A 26,075-nucleotide genomic window follows, 5' to 3' on the forward strand; every position below is an offset into this window, starting at 1 on the left:
GGTGGCACATACCTGAGTTTTAGTGGAAAATAAAAATTCTAAAGGCATAGATGAGAAGGCTAGGAATTCAGGGTCAAGTACAGATCAGATAAGTTAATAAGCATGTATTAAGCACCTACCATGTGCTCATCTCTACAAAGGCATAAAGTGGTAAATGATAAGATATCCACAGGGAACAGCCAGTTTGGCTTGATTGTAGAGTGCATGAAGGTGAGTAATATGAAGCCGAGGAATGGTGGGAGGATGACAGAATGAATTGGAGTCAGACTATAAAGGGTTGTGAAGTGTTGGGCTGAAAATTTTGTATTTTATTCTAGGGTCAATAAGGAACCATGAGTTTTTGGAGCAGAGGTGTGACCCAATCAGATCTGTTTTTGAGGAATATTTGTCAGCTACGTGGAGGAGGAATTGGAAATGAGAAAGACTAGAATCAGGGATATTAACTGAAAAGTTGTTGCTATAATCCTGGGAAGAAGTAATGAGAGCCTAAACTATGCAGTGACAGTTTGACTAGAGAGAGGACAGATACAAACCGGAACTGACAAGACCCAAAGCTGATTATTGTGGATGGTGAGGGAGGTAGAAGAGCAAACGATGATTGAGGTTGCTTCTATTTATGCAAGGGGGCAGTGTACGGGATGTTCAGGGAGGATTAGCACCTCTGGTGGGAGGGCTTATGGACACTTTTTCAAGGCTGCTCATCCACTTTTGGTATCTATCTTCATGCAACTTTGGCATGCATGACAGCCAAACCCTGGTAACCTGTGTCAGCAGATAGGCTAAACCAGGTTGAGGGTAACCAACAGGCCTCAAACCCATGAGTTAACCCTCAAACCCCAAGCATGTGAAGAATTTCCCCAGTTGAATGGGCCAATGAGAATAATCTGTTCCAACATCACTGTGGAGTGCTTAGAGATTGGTTACACAGCAAAGAAGCCAAGGTCATCCACTGACTTTGTCCTGGGCATCTTGACTTTTGTCTTGCTACTGGACTTCAATGACTTTAGAAGAGACAGTGAGGCTTATGACTTTGTTGACCTCCACCCCTCTTAAATCCAATTCATGACAAGTAAAGACATTACCCCATGATGTCATTGGTTCTTCTTTGAACAAAGGGCAAGCAGCATTTACGTAAGATGAATAGCTGTAGAAAAATCTGAAATTCCTAATGGGGAGGAGGGAACCGGGGCACATTTTCCTTTATCCTCATAAAAGACTCACTCCACTTTTCACACAAATAGGGTTAAATATAAATAATTGGAGAAATATTAATTGCTTGTGGGTAGGCTGAGACAATATAATAAAAATAAAAATTCTACTTAAATTTTCTTGTTCCATACGATAGCAATCAAATTGACAAAAATATTTTGTAGAGTTAGAAAAAGTAATAACAAAATTCATCTGGAAGAACAAAAGGTCAAGAATATCAAAGGAATCAATGGAAAAAAATGTGAAGGAAGGTGGCCTAGCAGCATCAGATGTCAAACTGTATTACAAAGCAGTAATTATCAAAACAATCTGATACTGTTTAAGAAATATAGTGGTGGACCAGTAGAATAGATTAGGTAGACAATACACAGTAGTAAATGACCATAGTAATCTAATGTTTGACAAATACAAAGGTTCAATTGTTTGAGATGACACAAAAATTGTTGGGAAAACTAGAAAGCAGTTTGGCAGAAACTAGGTATAGAACAACATTTCATGGTACATGTTAAGATAAGGTCAAAATGGGCAAATGATTTACACATAAAAGGTGATACCAGGGGCAAATGAGGGGAGCATGGAATAGTTTACCTGTCAGAACTATTGATAAGGGTAGAATTTATTACCAAACAAGAAATAGAGATCATTACAGGAGGTAGAATGGGTTGCTTTTCATTAAGTCAAATGAAAAGTTTTTGCACAAACAAATCAAATAGAGCTAAGATTAGAAAGAAAGTAGAAAACTAGGGGAAAAATTTACAGAAGCTTCTCTGATAAAGGTTTATTTCTTGAATATATAGACAACTGAGCCAAATCTATAACAATAAAAGTCATTCCCCGATTGATAAATGGTCAAAGGATATGAAGAGTCAGTTTTCTGAAGAAGAAATCAAAGCTATCTATAGTCATATAAAAATGCTCTAAGACTAAAGAAATACAAATTAATACAATTCTGAGGTACCACCTCAGACATGTCATATTGGCTGATATGACAGAAAAAAGGAAATGATAAATGTTAGAAGTGATGTGGAAAAATTAGGACACTAATGCATTGTTGATGGAGTTGTGAAATGATTCAACCATTCTGGAGAGCAATGTGATACTATGCCCAATGTTGTTATAAAACTATTTATATCCTTTGACCTAGGATTACCACTATTATGTCTGCATCACAAAGAGATCCCCTACCACAGCCCTCAAAAAAGAGCAAAGAACCTATTTGTACAAAAATATTTATAGCAGCTTTTTTGTGGTAGCAAAGAATTGGAAATTGAGGGAATGCACATCAGTTTGGGAACAGGTAAATAAATTATGGTATATGATTGTGATAGAATGCTATTTCACAAAAAATTGACAACAATATTTCATAGAGTTAGAAAAAATAATTAAATTAATCTGGAAGAGCAAAAGGTCAAAATGTCAAAGGAAGATGGCTTAGCAGTACTAGATGTCAAATTGTATTACAAAGCAGTAATTATCAAAACAATCTGATACTGTCTAAAAAATATAGTAGTGAACCAGTGGAATAGATTAGGCACACAATACATGGTAGTAAATGGCCATAGTAATCTAGTGAGGAGAAATGAAGAGGAGGAGGGTTGTACCATGATCAACTGTGAAAGAGTTAGCTATCCTCAGCAATACTAAGCAAATTCTCAGCAAATCTAAGACAATTATGAAGAACTTATGATGGAAAATGCTGTCCACCTCCAGAGAAAGAACAGACGAAAGCTGAATTCATATTGAAGCATGTTTTTTTTTCTCTTTTATTTTATTTTTCTTTTATTTTTCTTTTTTTGTTTGTTTTGCTTTGTTTTTTGGCCTGTGTTCCCTTTTGCAACATGACTAATATAGAAATATGTTTTACATGACTGCATGTATAGTCTATATAAAACTTCCTGCCTTCTCAAGGACAGGGAAAGGGAAGGATGGAAGGTGAGAATTTGTAACTCAAAATTTTAATAAACGAATCTTTAAAAAAAAGACTCACTCCAATAGCTAGGATTTTTTTTTAAAAATGAGAGTCTTCAAAATTTTAATCAAATTACTACAAACTCTTGCCAAGATTCCAGCATGACATTTACTGGAGCATTAAAAATAATGAACAAGTTTAACTTTTTACCTACAATGAAGCCCAGTGTAGACGTTTATTTTGAAGTCCCTGCCATAAGTTTACAATATACCCAGGGAGAAAAAACACATGTTAAAATAGCCATAAAATGCCAAAGTGAGTGGTATTGACAAGACTTCTAGATTACAAGAGTTCAAAGAACTGAGATGATGTCTCTGAACCTGGGAAAAGTTGAATGAGGTTCAACACTTTTCAGCTATGTGGCCAAGGAAAAATCATTTTACCTGTATGGCCCTCAGTTTCCTTACATATAAAACAAAAGGGTCGATTTAGATTTTCTATAAAGTCCTTTTCAGTTCTAAATTCAATTTTCCTATAAGGAGGACATGCCTAAGAAGGTCATAGATGTGTGTCATAAAAAATATCAAACCTGCAAATACAGATTAATAACGTTTCTTGTCCCTTTCTTTTGAAAAGAGGTACAGAGAGTTCTGAAAATAATCTAGTGGCTTGGTTTTATTAGCATCTTTAAATTCACCTTTGTGCGACCACCTTGTATCCATAGCTTGTTCTCAGCAATTCAAATGAACAAGAAAGTGTGGAAGCAAAGTATTGATCAATGAGAAGTGGCCAACAGCTATCCCAGACTAGGTATTTGTAGCCTTTAGAAATTGGGTTCTTCTATTCTAAAGATCTCTCAAATTTCTATTATAAGCCCATCCATTTTTCTCATTATTGTGGCAATCGAATTCTAGGGGCACTGGAAAAACTCAAGTATGAGAAGGGGTAGGATTGAGGAATAATTCTTACCTTTATCTATACTTCAGAAGCTGTTTATAAGAATTTGTTGCTGAATCATTTTTTAGTCATCTCTGATTCTTTGTGACCCCATTTGAGGTTTTCTTGGCAAATACATTGGAGTGGTTTGCCATTTCTTTCTCCAGGTCATTGTGCAGATGAGGAAACTGAGGCAAATAGGGCTAAGTGACTTGCCCAAGGTCACATAGCTAGTAATTAAAGCCAGATTTGAACTTGGGGAGGTGCTCTATCCATTCTGCTGCCTAGCTGCCTGGTAAGAATTTAGAACAAAATTATTCAAAAAATTTTAGCAAGAAAAAAAAGTATAATAAGATGTATAGAGGACTTCTATTGTTCCCAAAGCTGTGGCAACTCATGGAGATTGTTAACTAGGTAAAAAAGAAGACGTGTAGTAGTTGCTTAATAAATGTTTGTGATTTATTCTGATTGGGGTTGGGGTAGGGAATGCTTACAATGATAAAAACCCGTTGTGTATTGAAGTGTGTGTAGAAGAAGGTCTGTGAAGTTGGAATGAAACATATAAAGCTCTTCGAGTTAAGGGCTAGCACTACTAATTTTCCAATGCCCCACATGACTTTTTTTTTAATTCCCACTTCCTTGGAGATTTAGATGTCCAGAAGAGGCAATGCAATAGTGGATTTAATTGGACTTAGAAAAACAAAAATCTAGGTTGAAATCTCATTTCTGATGTTCAGTAACTATGTAATGGGCAAATTACTTAAGTTCTTTGAACCTCAGTTTCTCTATAAAATTAACATGATATTGACTATAGTATAGGTTTATTATGAGACTCAGTGAGACAATATATGAAAAGGGCTTTGTAAACTTTAAAGTGAAATGTAATGGCTTGGAAAAGAAGTAAAGAAAGGAATGGAAGAAGGAAGAGAGGAAAGAAGGAAAGGAACAAAGGAGAGAGGAAGGAGGTAAGAGAGGGAAGGAAGAAGGAAGTAAGGGAGGGGAAAGAAGAGAAGGAAGAGGGGATGAAATGTTCCCTGGTAGGCAATCAAAAGAGAACCCATGAATTCTTTGAAGGTATTATATTAATACTATTCAATTCAATTTCAGTTCAGCAACACACTTTTATTAAGTACCTACTATATACAAGGCTTGATATAGGATACAGCTCTAGATGCTAGGGCTGCAAAGACAGAAAGGAAATAGCTCTTTCCTCGAAGAAGTTTTTTGTTATGCACTAATCTTTTCGTGGCAATTGAGACAAAGTTAAGCAGAGTCCACACTCAAAAAGTCCTTGTTCAATTGGTCTATTATACGATCATATGTTAACTGACAGTAGTCAGTTCAACAGAAATCCTAAAAGGTTCCTACCCAATAACCCTTGAGATTTTGGTGTTTGTATATGTCTGTATGTATGCATGCATGTATATGTGTGTGATTGTACAAAATGATACTATAATAAAGGGGAAAAAGAAGGAAAAAGTTTACATGGTAACTTTATTATATATTTAAAAGGAATAGCAAGTTGTACATAATAGATTTGCAGTTTCATGTGTAATCAACTTTTTTATTATACTATATAACATATGGAAATGCTTATTTTATTCTGTAAATTAAAAATTAAATAAAAATTTTTAAAAATTCCTGGGACAGATTTATATGGAGGATTAAAAGTTTCCCTAAGCAGTTACTACACGGCGAGATGGTTGGAATCAATTAATCACTCAAAAAGTATTTATTAAATACTTACTGTGTGCCAGATGAGGAGACATCCCTCAAACAGACTCTAATTTTCTAATAAAATATAAAGCATGCTAGGATTTCTACATATTGCAGGATAGAAATTCAAGTTAGACCAAAAAAATTTGCCCCAGTGAGGAAGAGTCACCAAGAGTAGCAACGCAAGCAAGGCCAACAAATAGAGGCTCCAACAATTCACCAGAGGCATAGTCTTTATATGAGTAAAATAGAATAATTTTGTTTGTTTTTCCGAAAGTACCCACTCAGGAACCACTAATATTCTGTAAGTAGGAAAGTATATAGCATTGCAAAACTTAGGAACCTTCTATATCTGAAATCAAATGAGGAAACCAGAATGTCTCCACCAATCTTGTATTTTCTCCACTGATTTCACACCCAACTTGCTAGCTAGCAGTAAGGGAGGTTATTAAAAGTTCAGGACAACTTAGATCAAACTTTTATTTGCTTCATTAACATTTATGCCCCCACCACGTGAGGGGAGAAATAGGATTTCTTTCAAATTATAAATAGTGTTTTGCTGAATTGTCTGCCAAAGAATGTGCTCATTTGGGAGGAGATTTTTAACTATGCTATCTATTATCTCAAAGACAGGAACCATTTAAAGTCTCATCCTCCATCTGTAAAAGAATTGTCCTCTTTTGCACATTTATGATTTAACTGATGTGTGGAAGAATTTTAATCCATAAAATAGGCAATATACATGACTCAGGATAAATGCTAACCTCCTCTCTAGCAAGACAAGTTTTATACTTATCAGATTCATTTAAAGCTGCTCAAAAATGTGCCATGTTCACTTTTTTAACCTTGTCAGAAATAAGTTTTGCTGTTAGATTTGTTTCTCCTATATTTTAATAACTTAGTTATTCAACAACCGTATCCAAATTGTCTTTAGATTTTCCTTGAAAACATTTATAAGTTATACTATTATTTAATAGGTGAATACTTTTTCTAGGTATTCTAAATCAAATCCTTCTTAGGAAGAGATTTTGCAATTATAAAATCAATGTCACACCAGGAAAATGAAAGAGGCAAAGAAATATGTCTGGCTAAATAAATTGTGAAATATGAGTATAATGGAATACTGTCACTTTGTAGGAAAAATGATGAATAAGGAAATAACTAAATTGGGAAGAGTTCAACTGAAGAAGTGATAAAAACTGTACTCAGAATGATGTACATGTTAAGGGTACCTGTATAATACAATTATATGTTTAAGCTCTTATATACCATACATTGATATCTGATTTTGAATCAGGACCAACTAGACTCTAAGAGATGCTACATTTTGTATCTGTGGGAAGCAGGTAGAAGGACATGGATAAACAATTGCTCCTTCCTTTACCTGTCTCCAAGAGGGGGACTTTCCTAAAGCAGGGATTTTTAATTTATCTATATATCATTTACCTATGTGGCAGGTCTGGTGGGGACTATGGACTACTTCTCAGAATATTTTTTAAAGGTTTAAAATAAAATTCATAGGGATATAAAGAAAATTAATTAATAGAAATTAAGTTAACATAATATTCATAAAATCAATTTTATAGACCCTAGGTTAATAATCCTGAGGCTAGGTCCATATTTGTCCGACATACCTCAAATAAAGATTGTCTAAAGTTATAATACTTTGAAGCTTGGGATAAATGTGAGTTCATTTGATAGCTCTCAAGAGGAGATAATATTTTGTTTATTATTATAGACTTAGCTACCTCCCATTAAACACTGATTACACAAAAGATCATGAATAGTTAGCATATTTCTTTATCAAAGTAAATGGTACACAGAAATTGTATATTAATGTGTGTATACTAATTGTGTACTAATAAACATATACACATTTGAATAGACAGAACGTACCTAAAAATTACATTAGATTAGAATAGACCAAATACCTTCAACTCAACCAAGAAGAAAATAATCTCACAATGGGACTTTATTCTTAGTAGGCTCTAGGACTGCAAGTACCCTTAGTATAGAGATGTAAGGACCATATTTGGGACTAGTTGCCTACATATCTGGCTATGTAGAGATCTCTCTCTTGTTTGCTAGTCAAATGTCCACATCTGCCTTTCACATCTGCCTCCTTTGAAGTCAATCAACCCTGTTTACACCCACCTCCATTTGTATGTACTTTAGATAGATAGGAAGTTACTTAGATATAACTGTACAGAGATATATACATGCATATATACACATACACTGGATTCTAGTTTTAAATGGTTGCAAATTGAAGGCCGGCCCACTGGGGCTTTCTTGGGGACTGCAGATGCTCCCTAGGCCCTCACCTTTCCCCATCTCCCCAAAATCCCTCCAGGGATCTGCAAAGAGAGATATTGCATCAAAAACCACCCTTCAGGGGCACTCGTCAGCATGGACAGAAATTCCTTTCAGATCTGGAGCCAGAAGTGAGGCCAGAGCTATGAGGCCCAGCAGTTCAAGCAGGTGCTGGTACACAGAAAGACATATTTACAAAGAAGGAAGTTTGTTTTTTTTTGTCCCTAGCTTGGCCAATATATTATGGCAAAACAATTATATGCTAAAAAGCAACAGCATATCATTTATTTTTAGATGACCTTCTTGGAGATCTTTTTTGTGGTACCAAACATCTCCATGAAAGAGCAAAGGTGATTATATGAAATGATTTCTAAAAACTTGATAGCAGTCAATCAGCAAGAACCTGCTAGTCCAAGTACATCTATGAATACAACCAAACGTCGGCTTGAGACTGGAAGAGGAAAAAAGGAGTCACTGCAAGAATTGCAGGAAGAAGAACCATTACCAAATTCAAATTCTAGACTAATGATCTCATGTAGAAGAAGAACATATAGTGAAACAGAAGAAAATTCAATTGAATTGCCTGGTGAAAGACACAGAAGACTACACAAGTCAGAGAGCATTTCCCTTACGTTTGATGAAAGCTGTACCCCATGTGTCATGGTGAGATATGCTATGAGCAAAGTCATAGCAGTGACTCAACAGGAATCCCTTCAAGTCTGGATAGTGAAATTGGTGTATTAAGTGAAAATTCAGATGATTCAGTTTCAAACCAATTCAATGCTGAGTCTAAAGGTGAGTCCATTGATTCAGAAGATTACAGTCATAATGAAGAAGGACAAGAACTTACAGATGAAGATGATGTGATTATGTTATTTAGTCATATCCAACTATTCGTGACACCCATTTGGTTTTTTTTGGTAAAGATACTAGAATGGTTTGCTATTTCCTTCTACAACTTATTTTACAGATGAGGAACTGAGGCAAATAAGGTTAAGTGACTTGCCCACAGTCACACAGCTAGTGTCTGAGAACAGATTTGAACTCAGGTCTTCCTGACTCCAGGTCTAGAACTCTATCCACTGAACAATGTAGCTGCCTTTATGAAATATACCAGGTAACCATATATCGGGTGGAGGAGAGTGACACTAACCTATTTGATGCTGACCCTGAAATATCATTAGCCGACCATTGGAAGCATATTTCCTGTGATAAAATGAACCCTCCACTTCTACCACATTGCCACAGATGTTGGACTCTGTGAGAGAATTGCTTTCATGAAGAGAAAGGTGAAGTATGGGATAAAGGCAAGCTAGAAAGTTTAACACAAGGGGAAGAAGATGGCTTTAGCATTCCAGATTGTAAGAAAAATAAGACAAATAACCCAAGATTCATATTTTGAGGAAAAGTGATGAAAAAAACATCAGAATCTCAAGAAACTCCAATCATCAACATCTAAAAGTATTATCTGTAGTAATCAGGAAGAGTAGACAGTTGAAGTGTAAGACAAAGAAAGAAGTATGAGATCTATTCTTCCCCCAAGCATTGTAGAGCCCTGTGTTATCTATCAGAGCTGGTCCAAAGATGTTTGCATTGTCCCCAGAAGGACAGAACATCTTATAGCATGTTTTACATGTGCTAAGAAACTGAAAAAAAAGAAAAGTCTTCTCCAGTGTGCAGGCAGCCAATTCAAATAATTGTGCTTATTTTTTGAGGTGTAAGGTAATAAAAGTGGAACCATTATGTATGAAATGTTTAAGAATGTTCACACATGGCATGTAAAATTTTTTAGAATTATATTTGTGTGCATATTTTCCAAGAAAATCAATATTTTAATCCATTTTATTTGTCTCTAGTGAAATTTGCTTACCTGTAAAGATTTTTTAAAAAATTCTCTTCCTTTAGGGAAATGCTATTCTAGTTATTATTTCTCCATTTTGTAATATCTTATTAGTTTTCATTCATATTATTTATAGAGACAAGAGGGTATAGTGGATGGAGTCTGGAAAATCTAGGTTCCAATACCACCTTGGAAACTTAAAACTTATTTGACCCAGGAGAAAATATTCAGTCTTTCTGTGCCTTAGTCAGTTGGACTCATCTGCTAAGTCAGATAAGTTGAGAGCAAGTTATAGACATTCATGTTGGGGATGTTGAAAGTACAGATTGTTGACTATTTGTATCCATTAAAATTTATTAGTTATTTTGAAGACTGACTATTTCTATTCTTTTAAATAGTTTTTACCTCCTCCAGTTGAGGCATATCAGATTTCTTTGAAAAAATTGTGTAAATAGTAAATTTATTAAATATTTCTTTAGTTTTTAAAAATGGTCACAACTTGAAACCTAGCTGGCTGAAGAGCCAGGAGAACAGATGACTGGTTCCTGAGTTCAAATTCAGTGTTAATACTAAAGTAGAGATCTAGCTTTCCCTCCCTCTCTTAGCAGCTTTCAGGAGGCAGGGACTTTTGGAGCAGCCTCTGAGTATCTGCTGCCTATACTACCTAATCCATCTGAAACTCATTCCAGCGCTGTAAGACACGAATCCTCTTATAGTCCCTATTATCACCATACTGCTCCTGCCTCTGATGGCATTGTGCATTGTATCTCTCATTTCCCAAATTCATAAGATTACTGTCTGGACACATCCAACTCAAGATTGCTGACTGATCACCTACTCATAAAAGCAGCTGCTGTCATTGCCACGTGGGAGAATATACGGCAGCTGCCTTTCACCCCAAACTCTACCCTCAAAGGCAGCTCACAGTAGTCCTGCCTCCTTAAAACCTCTAAAGAGAGCAATGAAGGGGTGAATTGCTGCTTTTAAATGCATACTCAGGCCCTGCTCAGCAACCTAAGTCATTAGGTTTTCTGGCTTCACAGCCAATTAATAGACTTCTGCCAATTCATGTTACACAGTCTTGTGTAAATAAAAAAAAGATTCCCTTCATGCCAATCTGTGAATTTCCAATAGGTGTGTTAGACTAAAAGCTTGTGGGAAATATCAGTACATGCTTCAAGAACTGGCCTTCATGCCATTTTACTCCTAGCATACATATGTTTACTGTTACACACAGCAATTATTTGCATAAGAAACTAATCAAGGGATAACATAAAATTTCCAAAAAAGAATGCAAATCATCAGTCAACTCAGCCACTCGTCAGAAACTGACATGATGTTTATATCATGATTCAAAAGAGGAAACCTCAGGGAGGCAAGCCTATTGACAAATAGTCAAATGGTCCCTGTCCAAGTTTCAAAAATAAACTTGCGGACTTAAAAAAAAATCAATAGCAATACTCTGGCTGGTTCTTTGCAGGGTGTCTCACGTCACACAAAGGATTCCAAAGTTCTTCAGGAAGACATTGAAAGTGTCCTTGTTTCACTTCTGACTTCCATGTGAGCACTTGCCTTGTGTGAGTTCTCTGTAAAATAGTCTAATAGACAAAAATATGTTTGGCAATCAAACAATGTGTCCAGTATAGCAGGAAGATAATACAAGTAACTCCTAAGATATTTATAATTATTAGGGCAGGTGGAAATGGTCTGCATAGAGGTCATGGGTAAAACTCAATTATGTTCGGATGATTTTTTAAAAAGATGAAGGGGCAAGAAAGAGGGATGCATGGGGAGAAGGGTGAAGAGAGAGGTAAAATTTTCTCATAAAAATTTATGTAAATAAGTTTTAAAGTAGAGAGGGAAATGGGTAGGGTGATAGGTAATGCTTGAACCTCACTCTCATTGGAATTGGTTCAAAGAGAGGAGTGTGTGTTTGTATGTGTGTGTATACACAGATGTATACACACATAAATATATGTTTGTATATATGTGCATACACATGTGTGTGATATATATGTTAGGTGTGTATATTTATATACTCATATATACACATTTGGGTATAGAATTCTATTTTACTCAATAGGGGAATAAGAGGGGAAATGGATAAACAGTATGGGGAGGATGATAAAAGGGAGGGTGGATTAAGGAAGGCAGTGGTCAGAAGCAAAATATACTTTTGAGGAAGAAAAGTATAAAAGAAGAGAGGAAGATAAACAATAGAAAATAGGAAGGGGAGCAATGCACACTTGGTAAGTAAAGCCGTGAATGTGAATGGGATGAATTTACCCATAAAACACAAGCAGATAGAAGAATGGATTGGAAACCAGAATCAGACAATATTTTGTTTACAAGAGACACACTTGAAACAGGAAACACACAGAATTAAAATAAAGGGTTAGAACAGAATCTGTTATGCTTCAGCTAAAGTAAAAAAAAAATAAAGGTAGAGGCATCAATCAGGATCTTAGACAAAACAACAAAAATTTAATTAAAAGAGTTAAACAGAGAAACTATATTTTGCTAAAAGGTAACATAGACAATTGAATAATAACAAAAATGTTTATAGGATGTTTCTCTGATAAAGGCCTCATTTTTCAAATATATAGGAAACTGAATCAAATTTATAAAAATAAGGGTCATTCCCCAATTGACAAATGTTCAATGAATGTGAACAAGCATTTTTTGGAAGAAGAAATCAATAGTCTATAGTCTATAGTCATGTTCTAAACCATCAAACAGTCAAAAATGTCTATAGTAAAAAACTACTCTGAATCACTACTTATTAGAGAAATGCAAATTAAAATAACACTGTTATGTCACCTCACATCTATCAGAAATGACAACTGATGTGGGGGATGAGAGAAAATAGATTTAGAATTGGAGAATAATTTGAAAATATACCCAAAGGCAATACAAAACTATGAATACTCTTTGACCCAGTAATACTAATACTAGGAATACAACCAGCATGGGTCAAAAAAAAGGAAAAGGACCTATATGTACAAAAATATTTAGGCAATTCTTTTTGTGGTGACAAAGAGTTGGAAATTGAGGGGATGCTTATCAATTGAATCCCACTATCAATTTAATTAATTCATAACATCTAGCTTTTAGAAAGGGATACATTGCTGAAGATATAGCAAAATGTGTAACTACAAAATCTTCCCTCCAAGTCCTCTTACCTCCCCATCCGCCACTAATTTTCATGTCCAGCTGCTTTAGCTCCAGGGGAAATTAGAATCAAACTCTAAGGAGTCATTACAAAACATTCACCTTACCGGTTTCACTTGCAAATCTGGCATTGCCGATACATAAAGAAACTACCTTGTTTTACAAAAATAGCCTTTTGGATGCAAGGTCAACTCTGCGTTGGTCCAGATTTCACAGGTCACCTCAGGCCTGCACTGCTGTTCCAAGCTCGGCGGCCAGTCAAGTACAGTATAGATTCCTGTCTCTAAGTTTCTGTTCCTCTGGCCTCATCTATCCCATTTCCAATTCTCTTTCACTTAGGAGAAGGAAAATGGTGTGTGTGTGTGTGTGTGTGTGTGTGTATTAAAACAAAAAAAAGGGCAGAAGCAACAGCAGACATGCATCCACAGGTCAAGTGGAGGTGGCCCAGGCAGGGAGATAAAAAGGGCTGAATCCTCTTTACCACAAGTCACTTAACCTCTGTCTGCCTCAGTTTCCTCATCTGTTAATGGGGATAGTAATGACACTTATCTATCACAGTTGTGAGGATAAAGTGAGATATTTGTAATCTGCAGACCTTAAAGCACTTTACATATGCATATTGTTATTAACTAGACAGCAAAAGACTAAAAGCATTTCTCTTCCTCACTTGTTCGCTGCCCAGGACAGAGAACAGTTTAGTGGGTTAGTAATGTTCAAGTGCTCACTGGCCTAGCAACCAAGAAAAAGGTTCTTTGCAGTATGGTAAGAGGATTAGAAAGAGTTACAGAATTTCTGGGCATGCACAGAAATGGAGATGCAGGCCCCTCTACTCCACATCATTATGAACCTCCATAAGCAGGTTCACCAAAAATCTACATGGACAATGCAGAGTATGGTGTGTCTGTGCCTCAGTTTTCTTCCCTAATTACATGACTTCAATGACTTTGAGAGACAGAGAAGGAAAAAAATATAACAGAATTGGCTGAGAACTTGTAAAAAAGGTACAAGGCTGTAACATCTACAAGTATGTGATGACGTGAGTAATGATGACAATGGAAGTAGTAATACTACATAGCACTCATCCAGTACTTCAAGGTCTACAAAGTAGTTAACAGAGATTATTCCCTTGAGTCCTCACAACAACCTTGGGACATTGGTTTTACTATTATTTCCATTTTACAGATGAAGAAACTGAGGCACATAGAGGTTGTCAAGTCATTTGCCCAGGGTCATACAACTAGCAAGTGTCTGATGTTAGATTTGAACTTGGATCTTCTTGACTTTAAGTGATTACTCTGTGCTAGGTACTGTGTGAAATGTCTAAGATTATTCAAGTAACTTTCGTTTTGTGATCATTTGCATGGCTGTTTCAGACAATTCAGACAAAAGTAAATTTCTTCATGTACATAAGTGCCCATATTGTGAATTTTCAGAAAAGGGATACAATTGCACAGTCAGATAAGTGGAAACCAAATTGTGATACATTCTGGACCATGAAGGGAGAAAAGACAAGGAAAAGTAGAAGTATTTTATTGCCTTTGGAGGCAACTCATTCCAGGGGTTTCCTTAGGAGGCATCTAATGCCTTTGCCCTTCTGGTCACCTTTGTTCTGCAGAGAGAAGTCACTGACTGATGTAAAATACAGCATAGCCCTTTCTTGAGAATTCCCAGAGAAAGACTTGAATCAGTGTCCTCTGACCTAAACTAAACAGTCAAAAGCTCTTGAGGGGCAGAACAATAGTAAGGAGTTTGCCACTGAAAAGATGCCAAAGGAATGTTAACAACTTTTCAGGAGTGAAGTGAGGGAAGATTTATTTAGTGTCATTGAAGAGTATCAGAGAAAAAGAGATACCCTTGAGCTGGTGACAAGCCATTATTAACCCCCTGCTAAGAGAAAAAGAAGAAAAGGACAGATGGGAAAGGAGAGAAAGACAGAAAGAAAGAGAGACAGACAGACAGATGCAAATTTTCACGATGGAGCTTAAACTGGAGTCCAATTTTTTTTTGCTTTTGTTTTTTATGTTGTGTGTACACTGGGAGAAATTAAAAAAAACATTCATTTCCCAAAGCTTTGTCAAATACAATGTAAAAGGCAATATACCCTATTGTGCATGGTGTACAATCCTTTGATATCCCCACAAGATCAACTTCAGATAACATCTTTTTAATGAAAGATATAGCCTTTTCAAAATGGTTTAATGGCATATTGGCTTGATCTCCCTGTATCAAAAGCAGGCTTTAGATCATGTTTATCTTTTTTAAATCCCTAAGGGCATGCTTTGGGGGGCTTCAATTTTCTGCCTTGTATTAAACTTTTATTTCACAACTCAAAGGTCTACTACATAAATGGCTGACTCCCATTTCTCTGTTAGAGAGGTACTAGGTAGGACATTGGATATTGGCTAAAAAGGATTACTTTTATAGTCTATTAAATCTTCTTATGCCATAAAAATGTTTGTGATCTCAAATGCCATCTGCATGGAATGCTCATACATACCAACCAAATTTATAAAGTGGTCTCGGATATATGCTTCTCTTGGTCCATGTTAAAAGTATGCAGATAGGACATCTTTTTCTTTCTTTCATTATCTTTTCCTTCTTTCCCTTTCAATTTTTCTTCCCATAGAACCATGGGATGTGTTGCTTGGGTTATAATTTCATAGTTACTGCAGCTTTCTATAACATAGTCATTTCCTGGGGGGGGCGGAGCCAAGATGGCCGCATGAAGGCAGAGTCTTACCGGAGCTCTCTCACAAGGTCTGTCAGATTCCCATAAAAAAGCGAATTTGAGCAGATTTGAGAGAGTCAGAAACCGCGAGCAGTCTGCGTGGGGCAAATTTCCGAGCCAGGAGAGTTTGAAAGGCCGGAGGAACGAACCTGCAGGCTCGGAGAGTGCTCGGTGGGGAGCTGCTCCAGACCAAGGTGGAAGCGGCCGGCCGGGAAATCCACGTGGGAGACGAGCTGGGAGAAAGCTGGGCGCCGGAAACCGGCGGAGATCCCCAGGACTCCCAACACAGGACGGCAGTCTGTGGGAGCGACGAGAGGCAGCGCAGCGCCACCGGCCGTGAAAACACCCACTCCTCACGCTTGCAAAACCCAGGAACTCGGCTTCTTGAACTTCCGCAAGACTCAATGGCCAGGTAAACGGCTCTAACCCCTCCCCCCCTCACCCAGAGAATTCCTCGGGGAAAAAAAAAAAAAAGAGAACTGAAACAGAGGAGAGAGTAGCAGGGCCTCACTGGACAAATACCAGCAGCTTATTAGTCCCAGAGGGGAAGAGTGGGCAGGGGTCAACGCCAGGAGCCCAGACGTAATCTTGCTCCCCCAGGGGAAGCGCCAGTCATCAGCTCAAACAACAAACAGCTGAGACCATTGCTGAAAAGCAAGTGCTGGAGAACACCCATAGGGAGTGAGACGCCAGGGAGCCAGACCCCTCCCCCACACCTCAGGAAACTGAAGGTTATAATTCTAGACTCACAACCCCCAGAATAAGAAAGCTGGGACAGAAAGCCCTGAGACTCACAGATAGAAATTCGTTCTAACGCCAGCAAAAGGCAATCCAACATGAAGAAGAACAGAAAAAAACCGAGGACAATAGATTCTTTTTATGGAGACAGGCAGGATCAAAATATCGACATAGAAGAAGATAGCAATGACACGGTAGATACATCAGATACCTCAAAAGCTAATATGATCTGGTCTCCAGCCCAAAAAGCACTGCTGGAAGAGCTAAAAGAGGACTTTAAAAACCAAATTAGGGAGCTAAAAGAAAATATGGAAAAAAAATTCACTGATGAAATCAAGTCCCTAAAGAATAAGATTGGCGAAATGGCTACGGAGATTCAGAATCTAGAGAGAGAAAAAGATACCCTGAGAGGTGAAATCAACCAATTGAAAATGGAGGATCAAAAGCAAAATGTAAACACTAACTCATTTAAAATTAGACTTGAGCAAGTGGAAGCTAATGAATCTATGAGGCATCAAGAAGTAATAAAACAAAACGTAAAGAATGAAAAAATAGAAAAAAATGTGAAATATCTGATTGGCAAAACAACTGACCTGGAAAATAGATCCAGGAGAGACAATTTGAGAGTTATTGGTCTACCGGAAATCCACGATGAAAAAAGGAGCCTTGACAGTATCTTCGAAGAAATTATCAAAGACAACTGCCCAGAGGTCCTAGAACCAGAGGGCAAAATAGTTATTGAAAGAATTCACCGATCACCCCCTGAAAGAGATCCCAAACTGAAAACACCAAGAAATATTATAGCCAAATTTCAGAGCTATAAACTTAAAGAGAAAATACTGCAAGCAGCCAAAAAGAAGCAATTCAAATATCGTGGAACTACAGTCAGGATCACGCAGGATCTCTCAGCTTCCACATTAAAAGACAGGAGAAATTGGAATATGATATTCCGAAGGGCAAAGGAGCTGGGACTACAACCAAGGATCAACTACCCAGCAAAACTAAGCATAATTTTCCAGGCAAGGCGATGGACATTCAACGAAATAAGGGAATTCCAGACCTTCCTGATGAAAAGGCCAGAACTCAATGGAAAATTTGATCTCCAAATACAAAACTCAAGAGAGACATAAAAAGGTAACCAGGGGGAAAAACCCCACAAACCTCATTAACCAATAAGCTTAGGTTGTTTACATCTCTATGTGGGATTATATCATCTTATGTATGTTTTTTATGTCTGTATGTATATATATATATGTATATATATATATATATACACATATACATATATAAGTCGTTCTTGGGAATGGTACAACTATTGTGACAAATGAAAGGGATATACATAGGTTGTGAATGCCTGTATAAATTAACTGATGTAAAGATATAAAATATAAATAAGAGATATAAAGGGAGGGATATGAGGGAAGTGGTAAGGAGGTTGTAGAAAAGGGTAAAATACACCAAAGGAAGTGGCAAAAAAACATATTATAGTAGAGGGAAAGAAGGGAGGGAGAAGAGCAGTATTTGAGCTCTACTGTCATCTGATCTAGTTCAAGAAGGGAATAACATACTCTGATAAGTTTAGAAATCTAACTTGTCCTACAGGAAGTGGGAGGGAAAGGGGGGAAAAAGGGAGGGGGGAGGGCAGAAGGAAGAGGAGAAGTAGCAAGTGGGTAACGGTAAGATAAGGGAGGGGAATAAAGAGGGAGGGTCAACTGAGGAAAGCGGCGGTCAAAAGCAAAACTTTGTTGGGGAGGAGAAGGGGAAAGGGAGAAATAAAAGCATAAACAGGGGGAATTAGGATGGAGAAAAAGACACAGATAGAAATCATAACCCTGAACGTGCAGGGGATGAACATTCTCACAAAACAGAAGCAGATAGCAGAATGGATTAAAAAACATAATCCTACAATATGCTGTTTACAAGAAACGCATCTGAAACAGGGGGATACACATAGGGTTAAGGTAAAAGGCTGGAGTAAAATATATTGTGCCTCAGCTAAAGTAAAAAAAGCAGGTGTAGCAATCCTAATCTCAGACAAAGCAAAAGTAAAGATAGATCTAATTAAAAGAGATAAGGAAGGACATTATATCCTGCTAAAAGGCACCATAAACAATGAAGCAATATCATTGCTTAACATATATGCACCAAGTGGTAAGGCATACAAATTCTTAGAGGAGAGGTTAAGGGAGTTACAGGAAGAAATAGACAGCAAAACTATAATATTGGGGGACCTCAACCTCCCCCTTTCTGAACTTGATAAATCTAACCTCAAAATAAATAAGAAAAAAGTTAAGGAGGTAAACAGAATTTTAGAAAAGGCACATATGATAGACCTCTGGAGAAAACTGAACGGGGATAAAAAGGAATATACTTTCTTCTCAAAAGTACATGGCACATACTCAAAAATTGACCATGTACTAGGGCATAAAAACCTCACAATCCAGTGCAGAAAAGCAGAAGTAGTCAATGCATCCTTTTCAGATCATGATGCAATAAGAATCATTTTTAATAAAGTACCATGGAAAAATAAGCTAAAAACTAATTGGAAACTAAATAATTTAATCCTAAAGAGTGAGTGGGCCAAAGATCAAATCAGAGAAACAATTAATAATTTCATTCAAGAGAATGACAATAATGAAACAACATACCAAAACTTATGGGATGCAGCAAAAGCAGTTCTTAGGGGAAGTTTTATATCTCTAAATGCCTACATGAATAAAATAGGGAAAGAGGAGATCAATGATCTGGGCAGACAGCTGAAAAAGCTCGAAAAAGAGCAAATTGAAAACCCCCAATTAAATACCAAATTAGAAATACTGAAAATCAAAGGAGAGATTAATAAAATTGAAACCAAGAAAACTATTGAATTAATAAATAAAACAAAGAGCTGGTTTTATGAAAAAACCAATAAAATTGACAAACCTTTGGCCAATTTGATTAAAAAAAAGAAAGAAGAAAATCAAATCACCAGTATCAAAAATGAAAAGGGTGAGGTCACCTCTAATGAAGAGGAAATCAAAACAATAATTAGGAATTATTTTGCCCAACTGTATGCCCATAAATTTGACAACCTTAGAGATATGGAGGAACATCTACAAAAACATAAACTGCCCAGACTAACAGAGAAGGAAGTGAAATTTCTTAATGACCCCATATCTGAAAAAGAAATTGAGCAGGCCATCAACGAACTCCCTAGGAAAAAATCTCCAGGGCCAGATGGTTTTACATGTGAATTCTATCAAACATTTAAAGAACAACTAATTCCAATACTTTGTAGACTATTTGGGAAAATAGGTGAAGAAGGAGTCCTACCAAATTCTTTTGATGACACAAATATGGTACTAATACCCAAACCAGGTAGAGTCAAAACAGAGAAAGAAAATTATAGACCGATTTCTCTAATGAATATTGATGCAAAAATTTTAAATAAAATATTAGCAAAAAGATTGCAGCAACTCATTACGAGAATAATACACTATGACCAGGTAGGATTTATTCCAGGAATGCAAGGCTGGTTCAATATTAGGAAAACTATTAGCATAATTGACCATATCAACAACCAAACTAGCAGAAACCATATGATCATCTCAATAGACGCAGAAAAAGCCTTTGACAAAGTACAACACCCATTCCTATTAAAAACACTAGAAAGCATAGGAATAAGGGGAACCTTCCTCAAAATTATAAATAGCATCTACCTAAAACCATCAACAAGCATTATATGTAATGGGGATAAACTAGATGCATTCCCAATAAGATCAGGGGTGAAACAAGGATGTCCATTATCACCCTTATTATTCAATTTGGTACTAGAAACATTAGCTGTAGCAATAAGAGAAGAAAAAGAAATTGAAGGAATTAGAATAGGAAAAGAAGAAACTAAATTATCACTTTTTGCAGATGATATGATGATTTATCTAGAGAATCCTGGAGAATCAAGTAAAAAACTACTTGAAATAATAAACAACTTTAGCAAAGTTGCAGGATATAAAATAAACCCACATAAATCCTCAGCATTCCTATACATTACTGACAAAGCCCAACAGCAAGAGATAGAAAGAGAAATTCCATTCAAAGTTACTGAAGGCACTATAAAATATTTGGGAATATATTTGCCAAGACAAACCCAGGGCCTATATGAACATAACTATGAAACACTTTTCACGCGAATAAAATCAGATCTAAATAAATGGAAAAATATCAGTTGCTCATGGTTAGGCCGAGCTAATATAATAAAAATGACAATTCTACCTAAATTAATCTATCTATTCAGTGCCATACCAATCGAACTACCAAAAATTTTTTTTACTGAGCTGGACAAAATAATAACAAAATTCATTTGGAAAAACAAGAGGTCTAGAGTATCTAGGATGTTAATGAAAAGACATGCTAGAGATGGTGGTTTAGCCACACCAGATATTAAACTGTACTACACAGCAGCAGTCATCAAAACTGCCTGGTACTGGTTAAGAAACAGGGTTGTGGATCAGTGGAATAGGATAGGTACACAAGCAGGTGAAATCAACAAGTTTAGCAATCTACTCTTTGATAAACCCAAAGAGGCCAGTTTCTGGGCTAATAATTCACTATTTCACAAAAACTGTTGGGAAAATTGGAAAATGGTAGGGCAAAAACTGGGCATAGACCAATATCTTACACCATATACCAAAATAAAGTCAAAATGGGTTCATGATTTAGGAGTAAAAGTTGATACTCTAAGTAATTTGGGAAAGCAAGGAATAGTTTACTTATCAGATTTGTGGAAAAGTAAAGAATTCATGACCCAACAAGAGATAGAGAGCATTACAAAATTCAAAATGGATAATTTTGATTATGTCAAATTGAAATGTTTTTGTACAAAAAAAGCCAATGCAACAAGAATTAGGAGGGAAGCAGAAAATTGGGAGAAAATCTTTGCAACTAGTATCTCGGATAAAGGCCTCATCTCTAAAATATACAGGGAGCTAAGCCAAATATATAGGAATACAAGCCATTCCCCAATTGAGAAATGGTCAAAGGATATGAACAGGCAGTTTTCAGAGGAAGAAATTAAAGCTATCTACAGGCATATGGAAAAATGCTCTGGATTGCTGCTGATTAGAGAAATGCAAATCAAAACAACTCTTAGATACCACATCTCTCCTGTCAGATTGGCTAAAATAACAAATCAGGAGAATGATAAATGCTGGAAAGGATGTGGGGAAATTGGAACATTGTTGCATTGCTGGTGGAGTTGTGAGCTGATCCAGCCATTTTGGAGGGCGGTTTGGAACTATGCCCAAAGGGCTATAGAAATGTTCATACCCTTTGACCCAGTAATACCACTTCTAGGGTTGTATCCCAAAGAAATCACGCAAGCGGGAAAAGGACCCATATGTACAAGAATATTTATAGCAGCTCTCTTTGTGGTAGCCAAGAATTGGAAAGCAAAGGGATGCCCATCAATTGGGGAATGGCTGAACAAGCTGTGGTATATGAAGGTGATGGAATACTATTGTGCCATAAGAAATGGGGATGATGCAGACTACATAACAACCTGGAAAAACCTACACGACATAATGCTGAGTGAGCGGAGCAGAGCCAGGAGAACGTTGTGCACAGCCACAGATATGTGGATTCCGTGAGGACCAACCCTGACATACTGTGCTTTTCTCAGCAACCTAAAGGGCAAGGACAACTCCAGGGGACTCACGATGGAGAATGCTATCTTCATTCAGAGAAAGAACTGCGAAGTTTGAATACAGACTGAGGCACACTACATGCTCGCCTTTTCTGCTTCTCTTTTGTTTTTGTTTTTGGGTTTTTTTTTTTTTTGGTTCTGTTTCTTCTTTCTCATGATTCATTCCATTGGTCAAAATTCCTCGCCACGACCTGACTAGAGCATAAATTAATTCAATGCGAAGTTATACATGACAGTTATATGGGACTTCATGCCGTCTTGGGGAGGGAGGGGGGAGGGAGGGGAGAAAAACTGGAACTCAAAACTATGTAGAACCGTGTGTGGTAAACTAAAAATAAATAAAGAAATTAAAAAAAGAAAAAAAACAAACAAACAAAAAAAAAAAAAACATAGTCATTTCCTGATATGCTTCCCCTACTGCTCATGCCCTTTAACACAATAAAATAGTTACAGGAAATCAGCTGACCAAAGGAATGCCTGTGACAGCAGGTACCTGGTATTCCTCAACTGTGTACTTATAGGACAGTGATGTTTTTTATCATCTGCTTTCCAAGACAGAGATTATGACCAATGATCAATAATTATAATTAGTTACTGTGTGGATACTTTTAGAGTTATTTTCCCTTATATTATTATTATTTTTTTTGCAGGGCAATTAGGGTTAAATGACTTGCCCAAGGGTACACAGCTAGTACATGTGTCAAGTGTCTGTGGCCAGATTTGAACTCAGGTCCTCCTGACTCCAAGGCTGGTGCTCTACTCACTGTGCTACCTAGCTGCCCCTTTCACATATATTATTGTAATAATTGGATATTGTTCCTCTGGCTATGCTTTCTCATTTCCATATCATTTTTCATAACTCTAACCATTTTCTAATTTTCCAATGGAACAATAATATTCCATAATTTTTATGCAGAAATTTTCATTTTTAACCATTCCCAATTTGCTATGTAAAAATTTTTGGAATACAATATATGCATTTATATAAAAGGGTAAAAATTATATATGTTTTATATATGTATCTGTACATAAATATATATACACACATATATATGGACATATTCCAAAATCAATTCTTCTGTATACATGCCTGTTTATATTTATGTGCATGTGTAGTGCTTATACGTGTAAACAAAGATGTGGTATCTGATAAAATATTCATAGGTACAGAGTTCTTGCTTTTTATGTCAGTTATATATTATATATTATATATATAAATTATGTATTTGGGTATATATTATATATTACACATAGGTGTATATACACACCTCTACACATATATATGTATATGTGTGTGTATATATATATATATATATATATATATACATATGTATATACATACATTACAAAAAAAAACTATAGCTATGAATATTTTGGTTTCTAGGGACTTTATTTCTAAGGCATTATGTTATGAATGTTATTCTCTCACTGGCAGATGGGATAACTCTGATTTTTTATTATATAACTAGGTGATAAGGAGAATGTCTCTCTACACCATTGCCCAATGGCTTCAGATCCTAAAAAATTGCATGCAGTAGTCACAAAGTTAAGCATGAGGAGCAAGGCGCAGTGAGTGTCAGACAGGTTGCCCCAAGGGAATATTAACTTTCCTAAGTACAGATAATTGAACATATCATTGAAGATGGAGATCAAAAGAAGCAGCAGCTACTGAAGCAAGAAAAGGCACTTGTAGGGGGGTTGGAGCCAAGATGGCAGCTGGTAAGCAGGGACTAGCATGAGCTCCATACCGAGTCCCTCCAAAAACCTATAAAAATTGGCTCTGAACCAATTCTAGAATGGCAGAACCCACAAAACAGCAGAGGGAAGGCGGGCTCCAGGCCAGGACAGCCTGGATGGTCTCTGGGTGAGGTCTATCCCACACAGAGCTGGGAGCTGGGAGCTGGGAGCTGGGAACGGAGTGGAGCAGAGCCCAGCCTGAGCGGCGTGGACCAACAAGACCAGCAACCGGGCAGAGCATGCCCTAGCACCCTGAATCAGTGAGCTGCGGCACTTACCAGACTTCTCAACCCACAAACACCAAAGACTGCTGAGAAGGTTAGTGGGAAAAGCTGCGGGAGTGTAAGGAGTTCGCGGCTCGGAGGAATTAAGTGGCAGTTCAGAGCAGGAGTGCACAGCCTGCTGAAGATCTAAGCCCAGTCCGGGTTGGGGGTTCTTGGGAAAGGAGCAGTGCTGGTGTGGCAGAGCTGGCACCTCCCCCCCCAAACGTGGAACATAGAACTCTCTAGTCTACAAGCAGTCATATCCCACTGAAAAACTCAAAGGTCAAGATAGTTGGCTGGGAATATGGCCAGGCAGCGAAAAAGCACCCAGATTCAGTCTCAGACTTTGCATTCTTTCTTTGCTGAGAAAGAAGACCAAAACATACAGCCTAAAGAAGTCAATAAAGTGCAAGAGCCTACACCAAAAGCCTCCAAGAAAAACATGAACTGGTCCCAGGCAATGGAAAAGCTCAAGAAGGATTTGGAAAAGCAAGTTAGAGAAGTAGAGGAAAAATTGGGAAGAGAAATGAGAAGGATGTGAGAAAACCATGAAAAACAAGTCAATGACTTGCTAAAGGAGACCCAAAAAAATACTGAAAAATACACTGAAGAAAACAACACCTTAAAAAACAGACTAACTCAAATGGCAAAAGAGCTCCAAAAAGCCAATGAGGAGAAGAATGCCTTGAAAGGCAGAATTAGCCAAATGGAAAAGGAGGTCCAAAAGACCACTAAAGAAAATACTACTTTAAAAATTAGATTGGAGCAAGTGGAAGCTAGTGAGTTTACGAGAAATCAAGATATTATAAAACAGAACCAAAGGAATGAAAAAATGGAAGACAATGTCAAATATCTCATTGGAAAAACCACTGACCTGGAAAATAGATCCAGGAGAGATAATTTAAAAATAATTGGACTACCTGAAAGCCATGATCAAAAAAAGAGCCTAGATATCATCTTTCAAGAAATTATGAAGGAGAACTGCCCTGATATTCTAGAGCCACAGGGCAAAATAGAAATTGAAAGAATCCATCGATCGCCTCCTCAAATAGATCCCAAAAAGAAATCTCCTAGGAATATTGTCGCCAAATTCCAGAGCTCTCAGATCAAGGAGAAAATACTGCAAGCAGCCAGAAAGAAACAATTTGAGTATTGTGGAAACATAATCAGAATAGCCCAAGATCTGGCAGCCTCTACATTAAGAGATGGAAGGGTTTGGAATACAATATTCTGGAGGTCAATGGAGCTAGGATTAAAACCTGGAATCACCTACCCAGCAAAACTGAGTATCATGCTCCAAGGCAAAATATGGATTTTCAATAAAATAGAGGACTTTCAAGCTTTCTCAGTGAAAAGACCAGAACTGAATAGGAAATTTGACTTTCAAACACAAGAATCAAGAGAAGCATGAAAAGGTAATCAAGAAAAAGAACAAGAAAAACTGTGAGGGACTTACTAAAGGTGAACTGTTTTGTTGACATTCCTACATGGAAAGATGACATGTATGATTCATGAGACCTCAGTATTAGGGTAGCTGAAGGGAATATGCATACATATATGTTTATGTATATATATGGGTGAATGTGTATGTATGTATATATCTATGTGTGTATATGTGTATATATATATATATATATATATATATATATATATAGAGAGAGAGAGAGAGAGAGAGAGAGAGAGAGAGAGAGAGAGAGAGAGAGAGAGAGAGAGAGAGAGCAGACACAGGGTGAGTTGAAGGGAAGATATCTAAAAGAAATAAAATCAAATTAAGGGATGAGAGAGGAACATACTGAGAGAGGGAGATAGGGAGAGATAGAATGGGGTGGATTGTC

At 36.9% G+C, this 26,075-nt stretch overlaps 1 pseudogene; it reads left to right on the forward strand.

Moving 5' to 3' along the window:
- The first annotated feature begins 2,484 nt into the window (after positions 1-2,484).
- LOC118850904 lies at positions 2,485-9,797 on the forward strand (annotated as a pseudogene).
- The last annotated feature ends 16,278 nt before the right edge of the window (positions 9,798-26,075 follow it).

Source organism: Trichosurus vulpecula, chromosome 5 (genome assembly GCF_011100635.1).
Source record: "Trichosurus vulpecula isolate mTriVul1 chromosome 5, mTriVul1.pri, whole genome shotgun sequence".
NCBI classification, from domain to species: Eukaryota; Metazoa; Chordata; class Mammalia; order Diprotodontia; family Phalangeridae; genus Trichosurus; species Trichosurus vulpecula.